Below are 4,827 nucleotides of genomic sequence, written 5' to 3' on the forward strand. Positions count from 1 at the left end.
AAAATCTTTTATTTTATATAGACAGTAAAATAATGCCAAGACACCACGGACAAACGATAAGGAAAGATCACCTTCAACATAAGCAACTAGTTATTAAAGTCATTAATACAAAACCAAATAAAAAGTGCAAAAGATTAAAAATAAAAAGTATTATACTAAACACTTGTCTTCACCAAGTGATGTAAGAGACTTAGGCAAACATGGCCTTGATTGTCAAGAACTCTTACTATCAATCTTGGATCCCGAGACGACTCACACACTCTACGATGGACAATGGATGATGGTGGTGGATGATGGTGTTATGGTGGTGGTGGGTGGTGGATGAAGTGTGAGAGAGGTGGTGTGCCAAGGGATGAGTTGAAATGAAACCAAGCACTCCTATTTATAGGCTGAACAGAAGGCTGGGCACGGCCCCGTGTCCGCTGGACACGCCCCCATGCCCGTCTGACACTCTCTCTCTTCATTAATTGTAATTCGCAATTACAATTAATGCGCCTGCTGTACTTTCACCACGCCCCCGTGCTCACTGGACACGGCCCCGTGGTGGGCAATGGAAGCTTCTATAGGTTTGTCTTTTCTGCTGCTTCTTGGGCACGGCCCCGTGCTGGCTGAGCACGGGGCGTGTTCAGTCTTCTGACTTCTCTTCTTTGCTTGGGAGGATGCCGTTGAGGGGTCGGGCAATCCACTTTTGTTCCTTTTCTTGTATTTATGTTAGAATTAGCTGTCTTTTTGCTTCTTTTGTGAATTTGAGCTCATTTCATCCCGAAAATACAAAAGGAAGACAAAAACACTCTTTTTCCAACATTAATACTCAAAAAGGGTTAGTTTTATGCCTTATTTGATGTAATTTATATGTTGCATTTTACACACATCAAATACCCCCACACTTGAACTTTTGCTTGTCCTCAAGCAAAACTCTTTAAATATGTGGCTTACACTCCCAAATGCAATGGGTAGAAGAGAAGGCTTTTGGCTTGTCATAGAGTGTCGGGAATCCAAGATCTTTTTGGTTTTATTTTTATTTTATTTACAATCCTATTCGTTATGATTTATTTAGAACGTTTCATAAGAGAAATTACTTATTTAGGCTTAGCATGCCTTTTTTAAAATTTCATTTATATACAAGTTCACATACCTCACGGGAGAAATCACTCAACACTCGGCCGAAGGTGTATTTTTTTAGTGAATCACTCGAGAGCTGCATGGAACTTATTCCTACCATAAGCTTGCCAAGCAGTCAATCCTCCTCCTTTTTAACTATATACCTTTGTAAATATCAAGATGACTTTTTTTGGGTGAAGGGTTAGGCTTGGGCTAAAGGTGGGTGGTTGGGTTAGTGGCTACTAAAAGGGCGAAAAGTGTAAGAAGCGTCGGTTTTCGTAAAACACTTTGTTTTTAGTGACTTTTTATTTTGAAGTATTTCTCCAAACAAGCTTTTGTTTTCATAGCTTTGTTTGTTTGTTTTTTTTTAACTTCATCATCATTTTTTTTTGTCACATGAAAAAACGAGCTTACGAAAAACCGAGCTTGTTACTAAAATAAAGGGTGAAAATAAAAAGGGTTTTTGTGGGTAAAAAGGGTTTTAGGGTAAAGAAATGAAAGGTTTAGGCTCAAAGGGGTTAACTAGGGGGATTTTTGGGTAAGTGGTAAAAAAAAATGAAAAATAATGGTGTGGAAAGAAAAATGGTTAGTCCTAATGCCTCCATCATTTACTTACTTGGGTTTAAGTCGGTAAGGACCGGGAATGAATCGTCGTGGCAAGTTCTAGAGTTGTAAGAACCAAGCGGCTATTCACACAAGAAACGAAAATTGAGCATTTAGTTTAAGGATGTAAATTTGTATGCTCAATAAAGGCTCAAAACTCACTTTTGTGGGAATGGGTTTTTATGTGATCGAGCATATATAATCAAATTTTAACTAAGCTTGTTATGCCGTTTCATAATTTTCTTATGTTGGTTCTTGTTATCACGACGCTCTCGGTTGTAAAATTGTAAAAATATAACCTTATTAATCTTAGGATTCCTAACTTAAACTTTAGACAAGTAAAAAAAATGCAAATTTTGAAAAAAATTTGGGGTGTTTAGCGGTTCCAATAGAGTTTTGTGTAAGGCTTGTTGTTAGGACTTGCAAACTTTCAAGGTTTTAGCTTCCCCCCCACACTTAAATTACACATTGTCCTCAATGTGTCCAAAAAATAAATTTTTAGGTTGATTGGATGTGTAATGTGGTGTTAAAAAGCAAAGATTTATGTTACTGGCAGTCTGGACACGGCCCCGTGGGGACCGGACACGGCCCCGTGCTCAGGTGCCAGTAACAGAAATTAAAGAAATGAGACAGAAGCCTGGACACGGGGGCGTGTCTGGTGAACACGGCCCGTGTCCAGTTACCTGAACTGGGCATTTTTCCGCAGGGGGTTCAGCACGAGGCCGTGTTGGTTGAGCACGGCCCGTGTTGAGCCTTCTGTAATGGAGAACTTTGTGTCGGGTTGCCTCGTTCTTGTGTATGGGCCATTTTTCTCGTTCCCTTTTCCATCCTTTACCACCATGAGTGTGTTTTATTCCTGAAAATTAAAACTAAAAGATTAAATTAAACTAAGGATAGTTCCGCGGAATGCCTCCGTGGTGCGCCACGTTTATAAGGGTCCTTGGCTAGACCCAATGTGAGGTTATATATTTTCTGAGTGGGATGCTTGGCGTCCCATGTTACACCATCGGAGAGCAGCATCCAAACTTGAATCAATAACCTTCATGTAGTTGACCGGGTCGTCGTCTTCTATTCTCTTCCTAACTCCGAATTTTACTTCATCATCCCCGTACCTCAAGGTGAGTGTTCCGTCATTCATATCTACCACTGCTTGTGCGGTGGCAAGAAATGGTCTCCCTAGTATGAGGGGGACCTCGGTGTCTTCCTCCATATCGAGTATGACAAAGTCGGCTGGATAGACGAATTTGCTTACCTTCACCAAGACATTTTCGATGACACCTTGCGGGAATTTGACGGATCAGTCAGCAAGTTGTATGCTCATTTTTGTAGGACTCGTTGTTCCTAGGCCGAGTCTTTTAAACATTGATGAGGGCATGAGGTTAATGCTAGCCCCAAGGTCGGCTAGTGCATTACGAACGGGGGATTCCCCGATTGAGCAGGGAATCGTGAAGCTTCCGGGATCGATTTTCTTTTGAGGAAGTTTATTGAGTACGAGGGCAGAGCATTCTTCGCCTAAGTTAACTAATTGCAAAGTTTCAATTTTCTTTTTATGAGTGAGGAAGTCCCTCGTGAACTTAGAGTATTTGGGCATTTGGGTTAGGACATCAATAAAAGGAATATTGGCATGCAATTGTTTTAATAGACTCTCGAATTTTGCGAATTGCTCATTGGTCTTTTGACGAGTTAACCTACCGGGGTACGGGACTCGAGGAGTCTTGGTAGGCTCTGGTGACGGAGGGGAGTTCTTCTCCTGCAGAGGCGGGGGTATCGTTTCCTCTGTCAGCGGTGGCGCTTCTGCAGGCCCTACGGTGCGGTTTCATAGCGTGATGAGATGAACTTGTGCTTTTGGGTTTGTTTCGGTATTGCTAGGTAATGCACCTTGTGGTCTCTCGGCAAAATTTTGAGCTAGTTGATTTAATTTTTTTTCTATGTTTTGAATACTAGCTTGTTGATTTCTAAAATTTGATTCTAATTGTAGAAATCTTTCCGAGTTTTTCTTTTCAGTGTCGGAGATGAGGCGAGACATAGTATCTTCAAGCCTTTCTCGTCCACCCTGTTGTTGAGTGAAATTTTGTGACTCATTTCTTGGTTGTTGAAAGTTTGTTCGTTGGGTTTGTTGGTTACTACTATTGCCGGGTTCTCTCCAACCAAGGTTTGGGTGGTTTCGCCATCCTTGGTTGTAAGTGCCTGTTGGAGGACCCGACGACCTAGGTCTATTATCAATGTAGCTTACCGATTCTTGTTGATCGTCCGTTTCTTTCATGCAACTCCAATTTTCATGTGGCCCACCACACCCTTCACAAGCCATAACCGAGACTGTTTTTTTCATTTCTAACTTTTTTTATTTTTGAAGAAAGGGCCTCGATTTGGGCTAGTAAAGAAGTGCTTTCATCAACCTTATGGGCGCCCGGGGCAATAGATTTATTGCCTCGGGGAGTGTGCCATTGAAAATTGGTTTGAGCAATTTCCTCAATTTGGTTATATATTTCATGTGGGTGGCGATACCTAAAAGTCCCCCGGAGCTAGAATCAAGTGTCTGCCTGGTGTGTGGCAACAGTCCATTATAGAAAGTGGATACTTGTTGCCATATCGCAAGGCCATGATGTGGACACTTGCGTAATAGCTCCTTGAACCTTTCCCAAGTTTCATATAAGGATTCCCCTTCCTCTTGTGAATATGTATTAATTTCAGTCATTAGTTTAACTGTTTTAGCGGGAGGGAAATACTTATATAGAAATTTTTGGGCTAGTTCATCCCAGGTGTTTACCGAACCAGCTGGGAGGGCGTTGAGCCAAGCTTTTACTCGGTCTTTTAGTGAGAAAGGAAACATTCGGAGGCGGATGGCGTCATTTGATGCTCCATTGATCCGAAAGGTATCACATATTTCTAAGAAATTAGTAATATGTAGATGGGGATCCTCGTCCGCAAGCCCATGGAAGGTCGCGGAGTTTTGGAGCATTTGTATCAAATGCGGCCGAAGTTCGAAGTTATTAGCTTCAACATTCGGGGCGTTGATAGCGGCGCCTAGGTTACCTACGGTGGGTCGTAGATAATCCATGAGGGTACGTTGGTCCGCCATTATAGGTGGATCACCCGAAACTTTCTCTTGGTTTTTAGCTTTTA

General features: G+C 41.8%; 1 non-coding gene across 1 annotated transcript; it reads left to right on the top strand.

Annotated features, from left to right (window-relative positions):
• The first annotated feature begins 4,298 nt into the window (after positions 1-4,298).
• Positions 4,299-4,405, top strand: LOC118488684. Its single transcript, XR_004885228.1, has one exon. It is a non-coding gene; the product is annotated as a small nucleolar RNA R71 (small nucleolar RNA).
• The last annotated feature ends 422 nt before the right edge of the window (positions 4,406-4,827 follow it).

Source organism: Helianthus annuus, chromosome 16, assembly GCF_002127325.2.
Source record: "Helianthus annuus cultivar XRQ/B chromosome 16, HanXRQr2.0-SUNRISE, whole genome shotgun sequence".
NCBI lineage: Eukaryota > Viridiplantae > Streptophyta > Magnoliopsida > Asterales > Asteraceae > Helianthus > Helianthus annuus.